The 20,772-nt window shown below is 43.2% G+C and overlaps 1 long non-coding RNA gene across 1 annotated transcript; it reads right to left on the bottom strand.

The window, feature by feature from the left end:
- Window positions 1–913: 913 nt before the first annotated feature.
- On the bottom strand, window positions 914–17,585 carry LOC125320000. Its single transcript, XR_007200957.1, has 3 exons — window positions 17,552–17,585; window positions 12,200–12,203; window positions 914–1,052 (listed from the first exon to the last, which is right to left on the bottom strand). It is a non-coding gene; the product is annotated as an uncharacterized LOC125320000 (long non-coding RNA).
- Between the last annotated feature and the right edge of the window lie 3,187 nt (window positions 17,586–20,772).

Genomic DNA, 20,772 nt, shown 5'->3' with positions numbered 1-20,772 from the left:
TGACATTTATAGACAAAGTTGTCTTTTTACTGGCTAATTGTTCCACTTCTATCCTGATCCCTCTGAGTGAGCAGAAGGTTGACTGCAAGATGGCTACTGGTGTAATAGGAACATAGATTTCTAAGCTCCCTTACACAGCACTCTTGTTGCAGGCATCCTTCTTATACTACAGTCAGTCGATATGATCCTTGTTCTCTCATCTGTAAATAACACCAACAACCTAGCTGTTTCAAAAAGGAGGTTAGTATTTTCATTTTGCAAAGTTATTCTCATTTATGATCATAGAGTCATAGAATGATTTGGGTTGAAAGGGATATTTAAAGGTCATTTACTCCAAACCTCCCGCATTGAGCAGGGACATCTTCAACTAGATCAGATTGTTCAGAGCCCAGACCACCCTGACCTTGAATATTTCCAGGGATGGAGCATCTACCACCTCTCTAGGTAACCTGTTCCAGTGTTTAGAGAATCACAGAATTATTTAGGTTGGAAAAGATATATAAGATCATTGAGTCCAACCTTTGGCTGATCACCACCTCATCAACTACACCAGAGCACTAAGTGCTACATCCAGTTGTTTCTTGAACACCTCCAGGGATGCTAACTTCACCACCTTCCTGGGAAGTCCACCAGTGCTTGCCAACCCTTTCCATGAAGAAATTCTTCCTGATGTCCTGCCTGAACCTCCCCCGGTGCAGCTTGAGACTGTGTCCTCTCATCCTGTCCGTAGTTGCCTGGGAGAAGAGGCTGAACCCCGCCTTGCTGCTAAACCTTTTATCAGCCTTGTTGCCCTTCTCTGGACACACTGCAGCACCTAAATGTCCCCCTTGTAGTGAGGGGGCCCAGAACTGGACACAGAACTTGAGGTGTGGTTTCACCAGTGCCAAGCACAGAGGGACAATCCCTGCCCTGGTCCTGCTGGCCACTCTAGTGCTGATACAGGCGAGGATGCCACTGGCCTTCTTGGCCACCTGGGAACTCGATGGCTTATGTTCAGCCACTGTTGACTAGCACCCCCAGGTCCTTTTCCACTGGGAAGCTTTCCAGTCACTCTCCTTGTAAAAATTTCTTCCTTATATCTAGTCTGAATCTATCTGCTCTTTGGATTAAAAAAATTACCCCTTTGTCCTATCTCTGCAGGCCTTATTAAAAAGTCTGACTCCATTTTATAAGCCCACTTTAGGCACCAGAAGGCTACAATAATGCCTCCCTGTAATAAAGCCTTCTCTTCTCCAGTATAAAAAACTCCAACTCTTTCATTCTTTCTTCATAGGAGAGGTGCTTCAACCTGCTAATCATTTTTCTGGCCCTCTTCTGGGCTTGCTCCAGCAGCTCCGTGACCTTCCTGTGCTGGGGACCCAGGAGTTGGATACTGTACTCCTTCTGGGGTCTCACTAGAGCAGAGGGGCAGAGGCTGGTCACGCTTGTTTGGATGCAGCCCAGGACACGTTTGGCTCTCTGGGCTGTGAGTGCACATGGCTGGGTCATGTCCAGCCTCTCATCCACAAGTCCTTCTCCCCAGGGCTGTTCTCCATCTGTTCATCCCCCATTCTGTGTTGATACCAAGGGTTGCCATAGCCCAGTTGCAGCATCTTGAACTTGGTCTCGTTGAACATTATGAGGTTCTCATAGGCCCACCTCTGGACTTGTCCAGGTCTTCTCTCTGTATGCCGTCCATTCCCTCAGGCATGTCAAATGCAACACTCAGCTTTGGTGGTAGCAAATTTGCTGAAGGAACACTAGATAATGTCTATTTCTATGGTGACTGGCCGAGAAACATTAATTTTTATGTCACCAGTTATGGAATGGGATTCTTTCACTTCCTGTTCTTCTCCCAACTCTTTTTTGTCTGTAGAGTGAAGGTGCCCTTTACTGAACCCTATCCATGGGATGATAGAAATTTAGAGAATGGGTCTGAATAACAGAGCGAGACTGCATGCCAGAACTGGTGTTGCATCCTGATTGTATACTGATCTCATCCCATAGCAGAAGATTGCCTTGCAGGTGCAAAAATAGTTTTCAGTCTGGCCGACAGAACCAGAACAGCCCTCTGTGTGTGTGTGTTAGAGCACATGTTAGGTGCATGCCAATTACTAGGCAGCTTTGCTCCTATAGCTTTGCTGCTATAGCTTTGCAGCAGAGCAATATTTTTCCTGCCTACAAGCATAATCTGGGTGATGCTAAGGCAAAGCATATTCTTCTCCATGCCCTCATTTGTTCATAAAAGGCTACACTGATTCCAGCTGAAGGTCTGTTAAAAGAGAGATCTTCAAGCTGTCCTGATCTGTGCATGCTGTCATCAGTAGACAAAAGCATAGAACGGAATGCTGTGGCCTGCATGTCCTACATTTGATCTGGACTGCCTGTCCTGAGCAGTGGGATATTAGTTTGAATAGCATTGGTTGGGAACATACTGCAGAATGTCTCTTTTCTTCTGCATGTCTTCCCAAGCAACTGTGGACTTGAAATTGGGTCAGGCAGTCTTACATGAATCATCCAGAGCGGAACATAACGTCTACTGCATTTGAGGCTGTACTGGTTCTGACATGCTTCATAGCTAGATCCTTTGTTCACATGTATAGTGGAGGGCTGAAACTTGCCAGCATTTATTGGGAGAGAGCACTGCTCATTTATTGGGAGCAGCACTACTGAGCTCTTCTGCCTGTCAGGAGAGTTTTCGTTGTAATATGCTATTTGACATTTGTAACTCACCTATCTCATTGCAAACTAACTTGAAAAAGAACTGCCAGACCTTTCTGGCTGGTGTTGTGTAAATATTAGTGACTCTCCTTGAGTATTTGCTCTCTTTAAAAAGCAAATTTTAAGGCACATTTCCCTTCTCCATCTCTCAGCTGATTATGTGATCTTCTCTTCCACTTTCACTTGTAACAGTTCCAAGCATCTTTTTTTCTCCATGAGATCAAAAGCTCAAATACTTGTATGTTTGTTTCCTTAGGACCTCAGCATACCTACCTGCCTATTGAAACTATTATTTTTACTGACTTTTAGAGAATATCTGCAATTGTAACTAAGTAGATAATAGAATCATAGCATTATAGAATGGCTTGAGTTGAAAGGGACCTTAAAGATCATTTAGTTCCAAGGCACCTGCCGTGGGCAGGGACACCTTCCACTAGACCAGGTTGTTCAGACCTTCATCCAGCAATTCCAGGGATGGGGCACCCACAGCTTTGGGAAACCTGTGCCAGTGCCTCACCACCCTCACAGTAAAGAATTTCTTCCTAATATCTAATGTAAATCTACCCTCCTTCAGCTTAAGGCCATTCACCCTTGTCATATCACTATGTGTCCTTGTGAAAAATCCCTCTCCATCTCTCTTGTAGCCAGGTGGGATCTCATGAGAGCTGAGCTGATGGCAAGAATCACCTCCCTCAGCTCCTGGCGATGCTGCCTTTGATGCAGCCTGGGACATGATTGGCCTCCAGCCTCTCACCACAAGCACCCCCAAGTCCTTCTCTTCATGATCCATTCTCCACCCAGCTTGTACTTGGGGTTGCCCCAAGCCAGGTGTAGGACTTTGTGTTTGGCTTTGTTGAACTTCATGAGATTCACACAGCCCCACCTCTCCAGCCTGTCCAGGTCCCTCTGAATGGCATCCCTTCCCTCCAGTGTGTTGACAGCACCACACAGCTTGGTGTTGGTGGCAAACTTGCTGAGGGTGCCCTTGATCCTGCTGTCCATGCCACTGACACAGATTTTAAAGTGATGGTGCCAGTACTGGGCTCTGAGGAACAGCAGTGCCACTGGTCTCTACTTGAGCTGTTGACTGCATCTCTTGGAGTGAGACCATCCAGCCAATTTCTTATCCACTAACTGTTCCATCTGCACATCCACGTGTCTCCAGTTTAGAGACAGGGATGTTGTGTGGCGTATTGTCAGATGCTTTGCACGAGTCCAGGTAGGTGGCATCTGTTGCTCCTTCCTCATCCACCACTGCAGTAACCTCATCATAGAAGGCTGCCAAATTTGTCAGACACAGTTTGCCTTCAGTGAAGCCATGTTGGCTGTCACCAATCACCTCATTATTTAGATGGTGTCATGCTAACAGGAATAAAACGTTGAAATGCACTACCTAAAAAGGAAAGAGCACAACCAGCCTTGTGGATGGATAACTTTTAAAAATGAAAATTAGAGCATTTACAGAATTAGTATCTATGCTCTTGTTCACTGATCCCTTTCTGACCATCACATCACAGTGACTGTATCCTTCGCACTGACTTCTGCTTATTGCATTTACACATTTGCATGCATTAAGTATCCATAAGTAAGCAGGAACTTTGACAAAGTGTGCAGTCTGTCCACTTCCTGCTGAATAATGGCTTATGGAGAAACCTGACAATAAATGTAAAATGAAGACAGTGTTCTTCACCCTTCTTGTCTTGGTCTCTTGCAATCCTAAGCAGTAATCTTAAGCAACCTTGACACTTTGAGACCTTTCTTGAATCTAAGCATAAAAGTACCTTTGGATTTTATCCTCCTTTCACCTATTAAATAAGCTTCACACCTGTGGTTAGAAAAACTTCAAAATGCCAGCTTAAATATATTCAAAACCAATTTGAGCCACTTCTTGTGCCAACACTCTCCTTTTCCCTAAATAATTTTGGTTTTCCCCTGATGTTTAGTCCCTATCAATTTATAGACAATGAACATACTCTCTCCAGTCTTTGCTTTGCTGAGCTAGACAACTCCAATCCTTCAGTCCTTTCAGCTCAGGCAGGCCTCACTCTATTCCTTCACCATATTTGTTTCCAATTTAATTTTAGTCTACTTCGAGATTTTTGCCCAGAACCAAACACAGGAGTTCATCAGCATCTTGTGCAGTGCTATTTTCTTGCTGTTACTCATAGACTTTCAGTTGTGGTTGCTTTATGTAGAGGACAGCTACGACATTTTTGTGTCTGATGAACCCTACAGGGTTTAGCCCTGACACTGTTGGCCTTCTGTGTTAGCAAACAGAAAAGCACTAACTCCTGCAAGTTATCTTTTCCTGCTATGGGATATTTCTGCAGATGAACAAGCACTGCAAGTGTTGGAGTCAGTAACATGCTCTTGCATTCATTATGTGTGCTGCTCATTGACGGGCACTTCAGAGCACCTGCACTGTGCTGCTCATATGTGAGTTTTATTGGCCCTCTCCTGGTTTGGGAGCCCAGACATAGCCCTTGTCACAAGTTCCAGCTGTTGTGCACAGTCTTTTGATCTGGAAAGGGTCTGGAGATGTGCTTCTTTGGCAGTTAGTGTCTTATACATGGTCTCTGGCTCAGGATCTTCCTGATGGCAGCACAGGAGCCTGCTGCCAAGCCATCTGGTTCAGTCTTCCTGGACCATCTCTCAGTGGGACCCTTCTGGTGAGCTATACTGCAGAATGAGCTCCGGATAAGGATGGTGCCTTGCACAGTAACTGCTCTTCCCCCTTGTGTCCTCAACTGCCGCTTCCATGAATACCCTGCTCTTCCTTCCTTTGCCCTCCTGCACGTGCATGGGCTGGGCCAAAGTCCTGGTTGCGGGTGCATGGCAGAGCACTCACTGCCTCTCTTTGCAAATGACTTATCAGGGGACATAAAGGACCTCTTAAAGGTCCCAAGATGTTTGTAGACAACATCAACCAATCAACCAGAGTAGGTATCGGACATTTGCTTTCTGAAAAATGGATCTCTCCGTCTCTGAGCATCAGTAGCAGGAACAGAAAGAAGGTAATAAAAGAAGGCTCCACCAAGACCTGTTGCAGTCTTCAAGTATGTAAAGGGGGTTATATGAAAGATGGGGTCAGACGTTTTAGTAGGGACTGTAGCGATAGTGCAAGGGTTAACGGTTTTAAATGAAAGAGTGTAGATTCAGACTAGATGTGAGGCAGATAGTTTTTATGTTGAGGATAGCGAAACACCTGAACAGGTTGCCCAGAGAGGTGGTAGACGCCCCATCACTGGAAACATTCAAGGTCAGATTGGAAGGGGCTCTGAGAAACCTGATCAAATTAAGATGTCCCTACTTATTGCAGGGAAGGTTGGACTAGATGAACTTTAAAGGTCCCTTCCAACAAACTCATCTAAGATGCTGTGATTTTATGATTTTATGATCACAAAATAGAAAGCATGTTTCCTTCAGTTGGGTAATGACAGGACTCTCTGTAACTCTGGTGGATTACTAAATAAACTCTTTTTGGAAAGGTGGGAATGCTGTGTTACAGATAATTCAGTATCTAATTCTAAAAGCTAAAGCCTGTATTTATTACCTTCAATTTCATGTATATCCATCTGTCACCAACTCTTTAAAACTTGTTTTTCACAATGAGATATTCCCACCCTGCAGATCTTTCTGCTATTATGTTACACTAAACTAGAACAAGATATAGGTTAGCTGTTTCTGTGTAATTTGGCCTGTGGGTGTTCAGTGTACATACATACAAGAACAATTTGGTTAATGGCTCATGCTTACTGCCTTTGTCTTTGACTATGCTGTTGACCCAAGCAGATGGGTATCATAATGAATTCTGTTTCAGAAAAAGATCCACCACCGAAGCTGCAGTAGTGGAAAAGGTTTATTCAAGTATTTATGTTCCAAATACCGGAGTTTTATTTGCCATGTCTTACTGGCACATTAGCTACTGCAATTGTTATGCTTTTCTCCTAAGACAGATGGAGAGAAAACTACAACCAAAAAGGTCCTGAAGAAGGTCCTATAGACTGGAAATTCTGTAAAAGCTTAGATTACTTTTTACCTGTAGAATATTTTTAAGCTTCCTTTATTCCAAGCGAGTGGTACATTATTATTTTTTTTATATATTATTTAAAAATATTTTTTTTTGTGGAGACATGCAGAGTATCCTCAAACCTTTATAGAGTTGTTCTTAGTTTGTACATAATTAGAGATTTCTCTGATCCGTATTTTCTCCAAAATACTGATTATCATATTACTTATCTTCTCCTTTCTTTGAAGGAAACAGCATACAATTCCTGAGTTTCATGTGACAAATAAAATACAAGCATGTTTTGATAAGAGAAACGTTGTCCCAACTTGACTTTCCATTCTTTTATGCTGTTTTGAGAATGAACTAACATGCTACGGATCATGGGAACAAACACAAAGCATGGTGGCAGAGTAACAGCAGTGTTTCAAATAAAGCTGTTTAGCACTTCCTCTCAAGGTACAATGCCCTTGTCTCATAAACTAAAACTACAAAGGGAGTAGCTGCACAGAAGGAAAAGAAAACATGCCCATGGAAAATTGAAATATGCATTGTAACTTGGCAGGGTTTATTTGCTTGTCTTTTATTGGTGGGTAACCTCTCAATTACTAGAACATAACTTTCTGTCTCCAGCTGTGCCTCACCTTGTTTTGGCATGACCATAATTAACATAGTTAATTACACAGTTCTTAGTTGATGTTAAGTACTTAGGTCACATTCAGCGACTGTCTTCACATTCACCTCATGAATACATTATTAGGGCAATAAAACTTCTTTGACTATAAATACAACTTTTATCTTCATGCTTTCTCTTTATAAAATTAATTTGATGTTTGTATATTTATCTCATTTGAAGCTGTATTTATAGTAAATTGATCTTTCTTTTCATATCAGTTTCTAATTATTCTCTTGTTACCAGATACTGCTGTATTGTTGGCATGTGAATTTAAGGTCAAGCAGTCTTCAGTTGCTTCACCAGTGACACTGTTTAGCAGAAAAGATGGTCAGGAGAGGAGTGGGGGAAAAGAGGGTGTTTTGGTATGCGGTGGTAAGATCAGCTAAGTGTGAAGAATGGACTACTGCCTTAGTCCACTCATGAAAGGTGCAGGCAGCATTTAGCTTCTGAGGTGAATTCCTGTGAAATTGACATCTTGACATCCAGCACTTCATTCAAGGCCAGATAGGTTGACCTGATGATCAAATTAGGTCTGCTGATTTAATTTGTAGTGGGCCAGGGGCCTGGGTGTTATCCCATGCCATTGGCTCCAGGGAAGGTTTGTCACCTCATTTCAGAGCAAGTTCAATCTCTGCTTTGGGCTAATGGAGAAGTGTGTCACTAGAAACATCCTGACAACCCTTTACAGGTTGTCACTTTTCCCATACCCTGTTTTCTCTAAGTCCTGGTCCACAGGCACCACATCTTGGCAATACTTTTAGCATTTATTACCAAGATGTTGCCTTAAAGCTCGTCACAATCTGGTGCAATTAAAGGGTTGGATCCTCCTGTCATTCAGCTCTGTAGGAAGTGTGATATTTCCTCGTTTCACACTAAGCTTAGTCACTCCTCAGACAGACAGGGAAAAAGGACATATGTTCAACTCTGTGTACCTGAGATAGCAGCCAGGGCTCCTCAGAGTCAGAGGGACAGATGGGCTCAGCCTCTCATGCTCTGTTCTGTCCTCAGAATGAGCTGAGTGTCCACAGCATATACTTTGGGACGGAGGGCAGGATATTAAGTCAGCCCTGAGTCCAGCCTACTGTGGCCATTATTGTGTTCTTGCTTGTGCATGGAAACAAAAAGCCTAAGATGTTGAGAGCTGCAACATGGGATTAGTTCCTCCAACTCCAGCCATTAACTTTTTATGTATTTCTCTTTCACTGCTCGGAAGCCTGGCCAAAAATAGGAGTGCCAGTGCACTACATTTTCTCTCTGTACTACTGTATCTTCATGTGATAATCCAAAGGAAAGGCAGATCATGGCGAATTGTTTCAGGGTTAGGTCTTCCAGAATTTTCCTTTCTCTTTGCTAAAGGCTGCTGTATATTTCACTGTGGGTCTTGCTTGGGAGTTCTCCTGAAGTGGGTTCTGTGCCCACAAGGCAGAGTCCTTCTGCCTGAACTACCACATCTTAGACTTTCTCTGTTGACAGAATGGGTCAGTGTTGTTGGGACCAAGCTCCATATGATGAAAGCAGATCTTTGAACCTACCTCTTTCTAAACGTCTTCTCACGACAGCTATAGTGAAATGTAGCTTTAATAAGCGTTGCAGCAGCTGTTGGGTTTTTATGCCAGGTTTTAGAAGAGATTTGTGTCAGTTGTGGAGGGTGGGTACAAATATCATACTTAATGACTGTGGCGTACAAATGATAACACAAAGCTGTGACTGAATACAGAGAACTCTCACAAGAGAAATGAACCAAAAACTCTTGAAGTTGCCTGAGAATCCCAGGATTCAGTGTAGCTGACAGATACAGCTTCCTCTGAGACAGAACTCAAAGCCTCGTTCAGAAAGATTGACCAAGTGATTACAGAATGTATCCTTGGATGTGACCACCCTATGTACAAGCAAAACATTTATGACTGCTGCTATACATGTAGAGATTGAAACGCATTTGTCCAAGGGTGTTATAAGACTTTTAAGCTATAGATAGTATTGCCATTCAGGATGGAGGGATTTATGTGAAAATCTCACACCTGTCTTAGACGTTTGATTATCAGTGTCATGTCCCAGCTCACAAAATTATTCTGCTCTAAATCTCATCAGAGATTTTTCAAAGATGACTTCTAATCCAGTTGCTGTTATGTTGTCATAACTCATTAGCCTAAGTGCATGACTCTGCCAGGTTTGTCATGGACTTCAGGTATTTATGAAGGTCAGACATCCAGTATCTTTATTTATATTTTTAAACTTACCCTTCTTTCTATTTTCTTCAAGCTTTTGAAGCCAATGGGACTCTACTTTTGACTTTTTGAAATACCTAATAAATGTATATGCTACCAAAAAATTAGGCTGTGATTCAATGCTGTGGGTAGATAGTATAACTTATCCAAAGATAGTCAACTAAGAAGATGATGGGAATGTCCATTATTTTAGGATGGCTAGTGAGCCTATTAGGAAACAATTCAAGAGAGGAGATGCAGAAGAGATTGACTCAGTTTAGTTCTACTAGAGTCTTCCTTATCCAAGCTAGAAATGATTGACAGCAGCTGTTCCATCTTGTTCTCGTGATCACACAGCCAGAAAGAAAACTCAGGCTCTGTTGCTTCCATCACACTATGTGGACTCTTGGGGTTTTTCAGAAGTTGCCTGCAGAGGCAGACCTTAAGAAGCCCGGCAGAACCCACTCAGAAAAGGACTGCAGAAAGAACAAGCACATCTCTGTCATCTTGGGCCTGGTCCCTGACAACTTGTGATCTATTTGCTGCATGCTTCTTGCAGTGGAAATGTGGCAGGAGTTCTCCCAAGCACGTTTCTGACCTTAGGGAGAGGATGATTTAAAGTCAGTATATATAAATCAGTGCTGGGTATTCATTGCTACATGATGTGGTTTATACTAGTGGGACTTCACATGTGAACGAAGCTTGATGTGTCATTAGATGTTTCTGCTGCAAAAAATATTTGCAATTAAGAGACCAGATTTTCAAATTCTTTTCCCCAGAAACTCTGCAAGGTCTTATTTCAGAAAAATTTTGGATCCTCAAACTTTCCCTTACAGATACCAATTATGTTTGATTGCTTAAGGAGTGAAGGAGGATTTAATCAGAAATATTTCCTTCTTTGTTATCAAAAGTACCTCTATAAAAAATATGTGCTTACATTTTCTGGTGGAAATATTTCTGTTGTTGTGTGTGATACTAAGAAAGTCAACTTTTGTCTTGTTTAATTATGAAAAACACTGCTAGGATGCAAATATGCAGACTATGTGGATCTTGCTACCACAGATGGTGGCTTATACCTGGGATTCCCAGCCATGGAAAACCAGTTATCTCAAAGCTGGCAGCTAAGTAGGCAGCTGGTCTTCAGAAAATACGGAGCTGGTGCAGCTCGTGTGGCAATGGCATCCAGACTCAAACAGAAGGGACCACTCCTGTGCACTGCTTGCAGACTGGAATGATCTAATTTTCACAGTCCATAAGCATCAGCTGAAAAATATAGCTAGTGGCTAAGCCCTCTGCAATGTATAAACACTTGTCTGCATCAAATTCAGTGGGGAGGAAAAGAAAACCAAAAGGCAGCAAATGTCTCCACACCTTCTACAGGACTAGAGGTATCTGAAAATTTGACTGAATCACTAGCATGGTAGGACCAGCCAACAGAGCTAGCAAGAAAGTGCTCATGTTTTCATTTGGAGACCTTGCAGCCTGGGAAGGAGGCTTTGGTGCTGGCCTTGCCTGCAGACCTGGGTGGCTTCGTAAAGCAATCAGGGCTGCTGCCCAACAGGGACTGAGAGCAGCTCTCTGGGTACCGGGTTGCCTGGTACATCCAGTCTTTTTGCAGACTGGGCTGTGGGCAAGGGCATGAGCCAAGGGAAGCCTTGTGCCACTGCCTCCTCTTGAAACTGCTCTTATCCCATTGGGATATGGTTTGATCCTGTTGCTGCATCTCAGCCACACTGGCTGTGTGTTTCCCTGTAGTAGTTGTCTGAGACAAAGTGAATGTAATTCAGTAATTACTGCAGCTATTTAGGATGCTTGGAGAGTAGAGAAGGAAAGTTGAGAGGTGAAGATATTTCTTTTCAGAAGATTTATAATTGTGAGGTTTTTCTCTCTATTTTTCTACCATATGAAGAAATGAAGAAGCAGAAGAGAGTCTAGCTCAGCCTGTGATAAAGAGGTATTTGCTTCCTCACCCAGCAATGTTGATTAAGCTGGAGACAGGGAAGTGTATTTATTTCCACACTGCTGTTCCAAATCAATGCCACCTGCCAGAAGGATGGACTCTGACAGATTCCTGTAACACCATAAGACACCAGTGTTATGTTCTGTAGCCTTTTCTGTTGAAAAATCATCGCCATGGTGAGTGTTTTTCATTGGCAGAGAAAATAGGCAGATACTCTCCCGCATTGTGAGGCCAGATAGGCTGAAGTAGAAATTGCCAGACTTTGTGTAAAGAGGATGCAGTTACTTGGACCAAAATGCTGCAGCTATGTAATGCAGGCTGTAGGTTGCTACATGCTGGACAGTGGTGTGGTGGCCTTGACTGAGCACTGTGAGCACCTGCTAAACGTCAAAGTGTGTATGGAAGTACTGCCAATCAAAGTAAAAATCTATTCTGATCTCTGTTAGATCTGGAGTTTAATTTACTGCAGTAAGGGATAGTAGGAGTGGATCTTTCAAAACCCATTATACTTAAATCGTGAACATTGTTACCAGAAATGTTCCCCCATCCACAGGCAGCTGAGTTGGATATTTGCATTGCTTCACTCTTGAGCTGATAAAGTCAAATTGCTGTTTAGACTATGTTCTTCCCCAGAGAAAGATGTTTTTGAAGACCTGTCTTTTTAAAGCACTGACCTGACATAACTCTGCAGCTGTGCTGACAATTCTTGGTAAAAATCATACTGATGGAACACACTCCATGGAACTAGGTGATTTTCTTTTTTTCTTGAATAATGCATTAATTTGAAAGTGATTTTCATTTGGGACTGGACAAATAAAATTATATGAGCCAAACCTTTCTTAGAAGGAACAAAACTTTTCAAAAAGGTTTTTGTAGGTGACCTATATTAAACCCAATAGATTTAATTAGGGTTAATTATTCAGAACATAGCTATTTATCTCCACTATCTAGAAAGCTGAACAGAAAGTAAAGGCCTTGTAGAAAAATACAAAGCATGGTAGAGAACAATCTGAAAACTGTCCACACTGTAATGTTAAAAAAAACAAAGGAAGTATCACTACAGGCTATAGAACAAATACAGAATTTATGGAGAGGTTTGAAAAAGCAGGAAGCTACTGGAAATTAAGTTTCTGTAAAACCAAGTTCCTGGTAAGAACTATTAAGAAACTCTGATTGAGAGAGCTGAGTGTGGCTGGAAAATCACTGCTTGTTGTCTCCCTGGGTTGTCTCCAGGTCAGAGCACATTTCCTCAACTCGTGAGGTCGATGCCCTGTACCCTGACCCGCAGGACTGCTGAGTCTCCATTTCCTGTTCTGTTGTCTGACCGTATTCAAAAGAACCCGTGAAGGAAACATAGCAACACTTGTGACTCCAGGGCATTCAGTTGCTACAGTCTGCTTTCCCTCTTTTACTGTTATCTTAGGAAATGTTCAAACTAAAAATACAGCTCCTGAACTCTTGGGGCTGTTTGGAAATACAAGTGCTGGTGTTCTTGGTGCCTTTTTTACTCCAACACCTTCAGATCACACAGAATTTCTAAGAGTTTGCTCTTGTTCAGGCCAAAAGCAGAATTTGAGCTTCAAATTTCCTCTGAGCCAGGGATACCTGGTTGCAGATAAATCTGCTTAACATATTGTGCGTTGGAATGGAAAGTGAGACTATTTTCTCTGCAAACAGCTTTGCTTATTATTCTGTGCCCCAAAGCTATTTCTGCCAGTCTAAAATGGTCCAAGAAACATAGTAGCATTTCCTCTCATTTTGCACAGAATGGAATTAGCAAGAAAAGTTCAGAGCAAGGAGGAGTCTGTAAATACAGGCCCATTTCACTTCCCTTGTTCTACCTCTGTTTAGGTTGGAGTGCAATTGATCCAGTATCTTGTGTCTTTAGTCTATGTGTTTTTTAAAACCAAGAATTTGCTTCTGTTTATCCTTAAGTACTTTCATGCAGTTTGGATATTCAGATTTTTTGGTTTGTGCTGCAAAGCTGTTGCAGGGAGCCAAGTTTCTATTCAATGGTGAAATAGTCTCCTGCAGCTTTTGCTACACATTTGCTCATATCCTGAACACATTTCTTCCACCATATACTATACTTAGCATCATTGTTCTGTGATAGCATCCCCTTACTTTAAGCCATTTTCTCACTAGGGAAAAGAGAACAGAGTGATCTGAATGCCTACGATGAGTTTCCTCATGGATATAGACGTCTCCAGGTGTATCCTTTCTGCACAGAAAAGCTGTGCTTTGCAGGGAGCATACCACTGCAGTCCATTCTGCAGTCAAAAGTGTGGATGGGTATGGCTGGTGTCAGTAGGCAGGTCTTCTCTTCCTTGGGATTAAGGAATAGGTGCTTTTCCCAGGTCTCAGTACCTGTGTCTGCTAACATGCATTATGGGAAGGGATAACCACTGTGCAGAGAGGTGAAATAGGGATGACCTTTTGTGTTTGCATTGGCACACTTCAGCCAGAATGATTAATAGCAGTCACACAACCTGCCTGTATAAGACATGCTTGTAGCATTTTCCATCTAATTTTCACTCCTACACAGAAACTAGTAACCTCACAGTCCTTGTATATGTAACACGGCCTGGGAGAGGAAGGTTCTAATGCATGAAATGTAGCTCTCTCACAGCACTGGGTTATACATAGAGAAAATACTAGAATGCAATTACCCACCAACTGGAAACAGTAGGAGTAGGTTAGCTGCTGAGAGAGGGCTGCAGACAGAAGTTCGGAGAGAGAACAAGGATGGAATTGCACTTGTCATCTCTAAAGACACTGCAGCCCTGTTAGCAAAGGCTGGGAGGAGGCCTGCAATAGAAAAAGGATCGATGGTTATGCTGCTGGTGAAAAGCTAATAGACACACCTGCGCATTAGTGAATATTGATAGTAAAAAACCCTGTTTCCTGCATAATGTAGTGGTGAACTGATGGACTCCAGCCCTACTATTTTTTCTCAGTTTCGTGGGTAATCATCAGTGGGCTGTAGCAGGCTGGGAAGTTTCTTGGTGATGTCCCTTACCCAGGCCCCAGAGAGGCAACACATCTCCCTACGGATTGGATCCAGCTGGCACATCAGGCCCTCCATTCCTCTCAAAAGGGAGTCACCAATGACTACTCTTCTTCTTCTTAGCTGAGGAGGCTGTGATGTGGGGGGTAAGCTGCTGTGCCATAGGCAGCCTCATCAACCCGGATGGACTGTCACCCACATTCTCATTTCTCTGGTCCTCATTTCCCTGCTTCTCAGATTCCAGGGCCTCATATCTATTGCATATGGACACTTGAGGAGGTGAGAGAGGTCAGGAGGGGTTTCACCTGCCACCCAAAGCAGAAACGCATTTTCACTCCCCTCCACCCCGAGCTCCTTCTGGCTGGTGGTGAGAGGGTGGGGGGTCCATTGCTTCTTGTGAATTGGATGTCAGGTCTGTTTGTCTGAGGCACGGCAGAGTGCGCCTCCACCAGCCAATCTCTTCATTCAAGTCCCTCAAACTTCTTAGTCTTTTTACTTCATGTGTCAGCTCTGCCACTAGGCTGAGCAGATCTTCACACTTCACAAAGATCTTCACCTCTCACTGTTCTCCCTGCTGCCCTCCGACAGCAGCACCAGGCTCTGGCACTCCCTGCAGCCTGAGATCTGGACCACTGCAAGCTTTTGTGGGTGCTCCATCTGGGTCACCACATCCTTTGTGGTGCACACAGAGGAAGTAGCTTTTTTCGAAGTGGACACCATACTTGAGCTCTCTTGGTGAGGATGCTCCCCACCAGCTGAGCTAAGTGCTTGAGCTGGCAGTGCCTCAGTGCCTGTCCTGCTCACGCTGCCTGCACAAACTGCCACCCCATGTCCTGGCTGATGCACCATGCCCTGTTTGCCCACTTTATTCATTTGGTGTGGTCCCAGTGTGCAGTAGGACTGATGAATGTTGGCTGAATCTGAACAAACTGGCAGGCTGATTTTGGTCAATAGTCAAAGAGTTCTGACAATTTATTACTTTCATAACCATTCTGAGCAAAGACATTATGAACAAAAACTCTTTTGCACATCCTTCTAAAGTGTTTAGAAGAGATGAAAAAAAAAATTTTGCTATTTCTTCAATAAACTGCTCATATCCTTCCCACAAAATGTGTCCTTGCAGTTGCATTCTTTCAAGTAGCAGTACCTTAGCCTTTAAAGCTTTTTGAACATGTATGAGTAGGCTCTTACAAGTCAGACTCCTTTTCATTCCCTGTCTTATGGACACACTTGTGGTCACGCATGAAAACCTGTGGGCTCCTGTGGCTGTCCTGCCTGTCCAAACACAAATGTGTGTGGCTTTTCTCATGACAACTGGGTAAGTAATTAGAATGTATGTTCATTTTGGGTATGGGTAGCATTTTAGGAGCTCCACGTGGATGTGAAAGCCCAATCTCAAAAAGTGAGGTGGAAACTTCTGAGTTATGTTCTCTTCTAAACGTATTTTGCATCCTTACATTTGAATTAAGATTTTAAAACGCAGAAGGAATTTGCATCTGATTGTGAACTTATTGGAGCCCTAATTTTTGTGTTCCTAGAAAGCAAAAACTTTGAACTTCTTTCAGTACAAAGAAAAAAACTGCAAAAGCCTCAGTGGGAAAAAAAAACCCCAGTGAAACAGGCTACCGAGTCATCACAGTATTTTTATAAAATTTGGAATATTTTGTGCACAGAAGTGAAAGTCACTTGGTATCATGCTTTTGAAAAGAAAATTGCTCTGGAGTATTTTGCAACCATCAACACTGACAACAGCATCTTCTCAGAGAATGGCTTTTAACAGCTGTGAGGTGGTAAGAGAGCACAGTTGGCTTACAATAAAGCAGATATAGTGTGAGTCTGTATGGCACTTGTACTGCCTGAGATGTAGCAATGATTTTTTTAAAGTCCATTCTATGTGTTTGCATCACAGAATCACAGAATCAAAGCACTCTGTTTCCTTTAACTTAAAATTAATAAATAAGCTTGCATTTCTGTTGGCTAACTCTTACTCAGTGAAGGTCAGTCATAGTTCCTTCCAGAAGTTCTACAGAAATAGGGTCCAGTTACTACTGCTAGCCATGCTGGATTTTGTGTAGGCCCAGTTACCTATTTGTGGTATTAGTGTAAGTAAGAAAATACCTAAGAATGTGACATAATGCACAAGACACTGGCACTCCCAGATAAATGCAAAGTACCAGTCAGAATAATTCTGCTCTCTCAGAATCAGAACTAGTGGGGTTTTTGCTGCTTTTGGGAGAGAGGACTGACTCCAAGAAGGAAGTCTTAGTATGGCCTGTCAGCAATACATTAAGATCACAGAATCACAGAATTAACTAAGTTGAAAAAGACCTTTGAGATCCTTGAGTCCAACCTATGATCTAACACCACCGTATCAACCACACCATGGCACTAAATGCCGCATCCAGTCTTTCCTTAAACACCTCTGGGGATGGTGACTCCGCCACCTCCCTGGGGAGTCCATTCCAGTGTCCAGTCACTCCTTCTGTGAAGAACTTCTTCTTAATGTCCAGCATAAACTTCCTCTGGCACAGTGTAAGGCTGTGTCCTCTTCTCCTGTTGCTGATTGATGGGAGAAGAGACTGACCTCACCCAGCTATGGCCTCTTCTCAGGAAGGTGAAGAGAGTGATAAGGTCACCCCTGAGTCTCCTTTTCTCCAGGTTAAACACCCCCAGCTCACTCAGCCACTCCTCAGACAGCTTGTGTTCTAGACCCTTCACCAGCCTTGCTGTCCTTCTCTGGACATGCTCCAGCATCTCAACATCCTTCCTAAACTGGTGGGCCCAGAACTGGGCCCAGAACTCTAAGTGTGATCGCACCAGTGCCAAGTACAGGGGGGCAGTCACTGCCCTGCTCCTGCTAGCCACACTGTTTCTGATACAGGTCAGGATGCCATTGGCCTTCTTGGCCACCTGGGCACACTGCTGGCTCATGTTCAGTCTGCCCTCAATCAGTACCCCCAGGCCCCTTTCGGCCTGGCCACTGTCCAGCCACTCTGACCCCAGCCTGTAGCATGCCTGGGGTTGCTGTGACCCAAGGGAAGGACACAGCACTTGGTCTTGCTAAACCTCCTCATATCATTGGGTTTGGCCCATTGATCCAGCCTGTCCAGGTCGCTCTGCAGAGCCCTCCTACCCTCGAGCAGATTGACAGTCACACTCAACTTGGTGTCATCTCCAAGTCTGCTAATGGTAGGCTGATCCCTGGGGGACGCCACTGGTGACTGGCCACCAACTGGATGTAAAACCATTCACCACCACCCTCTGGTCCTGGGCATCCAGACAGTTCTTAACACAGCAAAGAATGTACCTGTCCATGCTGTGGGCTGCCAGCTTCTCCAAGAGTGTGCAATGGGAGATGGTGTAAAAGGCTGTGTTGAAGTCCAGGTAGACAACATCCACAGCCTTCCCTGCATCCACCAGGTGGGTCACCTGGTCATAAAAGGAGATCAGGTTGGTCAGGCAGGACCTGTCCCTCCTAAATCCATGCTGGCTGGGTCCGATCCCTTGGCTGTCCTGTAGGTGCCATGTGATCACACTCAAGATGATCTGTTCCATAATCTTGCTGGGCATCAAGGTCAGGCTGACAGGCGCGTAGTTTCCCCAATCCTCCTTTTGGCCCTCCTTATGGCTGCATGTCACATTGACCAGCTTCCAGTCATCTGGGACCTCCCCAGTGAGCCGGGACTGATGATAAATGATGCAGACCGGCTTAGTGAGATGTTCTGCCAGTTCCCTCATCACCCTAGGATGGATCCCAACTGGTTCCCCAGGCTTGTGAGCATCTAAGTGGCTCAGCAGGTCACTAACTGCTTTCTCCTGGATTGCAGGGAGGCTATTCTGCTCCGTGTCCCCATCTACCAGCTAAGGGGGCCAGTTGTTCTGATTTCCTCTAGTGTTTTCACTGTTCTATGTCTGCTAAGTTTGGTAAAATCTGATGTAGTGTCCAACACTTAAAATTCATTTCTGAAAACTGGTGACCACTTCAGCTCCGCCTCTTTTCCTAGCACTGGGAGCTTGTGCACTGTACATCCTTCCAAACCCCTGCACTCCTGCAGATGGGAAGGCAAAAATGCTTTCTCCTTGCAACTTGCTGTAGAAGGAAGGCTGGTGGAAAAGGTCTATTCAGTGATTTTTTCAGGAACTTAACTGAAGGTTTTCCTCAGTTCAGACTGAGGAACAGCTGGTGCCCATGGTGACATGAGTGTGAGCCAAGTGCTGCATAGAAAGGAATATAAAAGCAAACTTGTATCCATGTGAAATCCTATGCAGTAGTCACTCTAAATGTTCAGATACCATTTTTGGGTTTGTTAATTTTCTGTTTTGTTAACAGCCACAGGACAGGTCACAGTTACATTACCCTGTGCTGTGTGCAAGACAAAAGTAGGAATAAGGAGGTTGGCACAGGTAAGAAAGACACTGGTTTGATACCACTAAGAGGTAAGAAATAATGGTGTAAGTCCTGGAGTGAGCTGTTGGTCAGAGCTGAATTAGTGGACAGAGGGCAAATGAGTTATTCCTTCATAAACATTTCAAAATGCTTGATAAATTGTTTTTTTATTTAGCTCAACACTTGTATATAGTTTTGGAGAGAGGCTCTCCTTAAAACAATAATGGTCAATAACAAACATCCTGAGCTTATTGCTGCATTTGGTTGATGAGGTTAAAAAGGCTGGTGTCTCTGAGCAACGTTGCTCTGACCCTGAGCAACAGAAATGCTGAAGGGAATGTGAGTAAATGATTATGCACAAGAAACAGTCTTCATCTCTCACTTCTTTAGTCACTTTACACTCAGTAGCTCCATTTCAAGCGTATTGTCTTTTGTTACTTTTTGTCTGGTTAAGTTTAGCTACATAATAAGTCTTTCTTCTTTAAGGTTCTTGAAAATCAAGTGGAAGTTCTCCTTTCTTCCATCTAATATTTTTTTAAAAAGGGGAAGAGAAAGAAAAGTAGGACTTCTTTTATCCAGGACTTGAGTGTGTGTCACAGTATACTTAGTCTGAAGTAACTAACTGATGTTCTGGAACTGTTTTCAGAATTTGTCATGAAGAAAAAATCTTCAGAAAAGCTGTTGCCTCCTCCCTTTACTCTCTTTCTTTGTTGTAGATTTGAGTATGAACTTGATCTCAAATTGTGTAACAAGTACAATTGTGATGTATTCATGATGTAGTCAAATTCCCAGAATCTTCCTGAAGCAGACAACCCAGAGATTCATGCCTATTTTCCTTGCTTATTGAATATAAGAGTGATTGTCTTCACTAGATTTTCTGATTTGCTGTGAATTACTAGGGAAGACTTAACCTTGCCAGAGTTCACAGGTCAAAATACACATAAGAAAAATTTTCTTCACAGAAGTTATCATATTACTAGATGTGTATAATAAAACCATCCCTTATTAGGTGAGATTTTCTGGATAATTGTATGCAAGAGGCATGCCTAAATCATCGCAAAATTAAATTGTTTGGATTGGAAAAGACCTTTAACATCACTGAAACCAGCTGTAAGTCTGATACTGCCAAGTCCACTGCTATGCCATGTCCCCAGGTGCCACATCCACACATCTTTTAAATACCTTCATGTACGCTGACTCAGCCACTTCCCTGGGCAGTGTGTTCCAATGGTTTACAGCCCTTTCTGTGAAGTCTGATTTGGCTTTAAAAACCACACATTTAATGTGTATAAATTGACCACCTAGAAGCTCACACATTTCATGTGTTGATGATGATACATTATAAAGAGGTATTTTAAATGATCAGTTTTGGGGAAGACAAGTGAGTGATGTCCAGGACTTTTTATACCACTTGCAACTGCTTTTCATTTCCATTTGTTTGTGGAATCTGTTGCTGAAAGATTTCACTAGTGATAGCTGATACAGTGAAAGTAGTGGACAACAGTTCTTGGTTGGACCCACCCAGGGGCAGAAAGAAGTGCTTCTTGACTGGTCAATGTGGGACCAGCAACCTCCATGCAGCTCGCATTTGGTATTAATTATGTGACTAGATAAATGGTTATGATTTGCCTTAAGAGTTGTCAACTCATCCTAGATGTGGATTTTGTATATGAGGATATTTATTTTAGCTATTCCCTCACTAACTTTCCTCTTCATTGGGTCCTCTAAATATGACGTAGACAGAGGAAAATGCCTAAGGGTGGTTTATTCATTCAGGCTCCTATTGCTAGTTCTCCTTGAATAGAAGGTCCTCAGTGATCCTTGAAACCCCA

This window comes from Corvus hawaiiensis, chromosome Z, assembly GCF_020740725.1.
Source record: "Corvus hawaiiensis isolate bCorHaw1 chromosome Z, bCorHaw1.pri.cur, whole genome shotgun sequence".
Taxonomy (NCBI): domain Eukaryota; kingdom Metazoa; phylum Chordata; class Aves; order Passeriformes; family Corvidae; genus Corvus; species Corvus hawaiiensis.
Note: the sequence above shows the minus strand (reverse complement) of the source record. Positions and strands in the feature narration are given on the sequence as shown.